At 31.5% G+C, this 1538-nt stretch overlaps 1 protein-coding gene across 2 annotated transcripts in view; it reads left to right on the forward strand.

Annotated features, from left to right (window-relative positions):
- Window positions 1-459, forward strand: part of LOC108744817 (anaphase-promoting complex subunit 11) — a 42210-nt gene extending 41751 nt beyond the window's left edge. For both annotated transcript variants that reach the window (XM_025975040.1, XM_025975039.1), the window contains one exon: window positions 250-459. The gene's annotated coding sequence lies outside the window, so the exon portion shown is untranslated. The remainder of the gene's footprint in view (window positions 1-249) is intronic.
- Window positions 460-1538: the final 1079 nt, after the last annotated feature.

Consider the following 1538-nt stretch of genomic DNA (forward strand, 5'->3'; position numbering starts at 1 on the left):
ATTTGCTGTCCCGCATCCTGCTCTATTTGTGGACAGTAATATAATCTAGGTCTACCTCCACTCCTTTTAACTCCTATTTCTGCTTCTAATATGTCTCTAATTAACCCTCCATACCTGAGAAGGTGTCCTACCAACATATCTGGCCTAATTGTTATTAACTTCTATAGTACCCTCTCCACTTCTATTCTTTCTCCTCTTCTCTTACTTTCTCTTATACATAATATTAAATATTTCTGTCTTATTTTACAGAATATTGTCACTGTGATTCATAACACCCAATGGCCATCATTCCGTATCAGTGAGGACTGAATAATTTGACGTATCCTAAATGTGTTTATATAGTAAATTAATGTCTTGTGATAGTTAAGTACTTGTAAAGAGATTTAATACATTACAAAGTGTAAAAACTGTTTATGAATTAATTAATACCAAAACAATTTTAATAAATATTTTATTAACTGTTCTTGTTTCAATTCAGTTTAAAATTGTGGGATCGTTATGCATTCATTCTAAGGATTTTGGCTGTCTATAATTAAGAACAACTTAAATCAAATTTATTAAACGATAGCGCTACCTATAATCCACTAGTTAAAGTGAGAGCATAGGAATCTGTAACCATCAACAAAAGTAATTAATAAGATAGGTAAAGTAAACTACGTATGTTAACGACAGCCCATGTCCATCTATAATCGAGAACTTAAAGTGAAATTACTTTAATCGACGACAGCGCACAAAAATCTGTAATCATTATATGAATCTAAGATTTTAAATATATGAATCCAAGATTCTTAAAAAACTCCAACAAATCCATTCGAAACTTTTTGCTTAACTGCTCGATTCGTTCGATTTTATTACACTTAAAGAATTATAGTATGTCCTTCGTATCTCAGGTACCTGGATGGACATCTTACGGTCCATAGTTAAATATTATTGCATCTAGTTTGCAGGTTTCAACTATATTACAGATGTCTATCAGATAGCTACTAAGCGGCAATAATAATAACACTAAAATTTGCCCGCCAAATTGTCTGATTTCCCAAGCATCTTATGCTCTCCTAATACAAATTTCCGATTTTCAAAGTTTCGCGAGAATTTGATTTCGTATCGTGTCTGGCACCTTCACCAAAATTTAGCTACCTTTGAATTGTTTTTTCCTATAAACATATAAATGTCGCTACTTCATAAAAAAAAACAATTTAAAGGCACACTCATTTGCTTTATTTTTACCAGATTATGAAATTTTATTGGTTCTTGCCTTTTTCTTTCGGTTCAGTCGCACCATGTATATGAACGAAAATCGAAATCGTAAAGTAATGGAAAATTCAAGTTTTTTGAAAAAGACCCGATGCAACTTATGCTCTCCTAATACAAATGTTGAAATTTATGAAAATTTTCAGTTTTGAGCCAAATACGAGTGTTAGTCGAAAAGTAATGGAAAATTCAAAAGTTGTTTTTTGAAAAAGACCCGATGCAACTTATGCTCTCCTAATACAAATGTTGAAATTTATGAAAATTTTCAGTTTTGAGCCAAATACGAG

This window comes from Agrilus planipennis, unplaced genomic scaffold, assembly GCF_000699045.2.
Source record: "Agrilus planipennis isolate EAB-ADULT unplaced genomic scaffold, Apla_2.0 scaffold35, whole genome shotgun sequence".
Classification (NCBI taxonomy): domain Eukaryota; kingdom Metazoa; phylum Arthropoda; class Insecta; order Coleoptera; family Buprestidae; genus Agrilus; species Agrilus planipennis.